The sequence below is a fragment of the Penaeus monodon genome, chromosome 20 (assembly GCF_015228065.2).
Source record: "Penaeus monodon isolate SGIC_2016 chromosome 20, NSTDA_Pmon_1, whole genome shotgun sequence".
NCBI lineage: Eukaryota > Metazoa > Arthropoda > Malacostraca > Decapoda > Penaeidae > Penaeus > Penaeus monodon.
This window is the reverse complement of record NC_051405.1, coordinates 44,538,144-44,538,367: the sequence shown is the minus strand read 5'-3', so window position 1 is coordinate 44,538,367 and position 224 is coordinate 44,538,144.

Here is a 224-nt window from a genome sequence, read left to right as displayed (position 1 = left end):
GCGAAGCCTTTTGTGATCACTCTTTTCACTCTGAATATGTTTATTTCCCGTCATTTTCTAGGTTCTGCGGTTCTGTTTCCTCTTTGACTTAAAGAAGGATGTGAAAGAGAGGTTTCAGCGGTTAGGGACAAAGGGTAAACATGGCGAGGATTTTTTTTTTTTTCAGGAAGGGATTAAAAATAAAAAGTTTAATACGGAATAGGATCCCTTTTGAATGGATGATT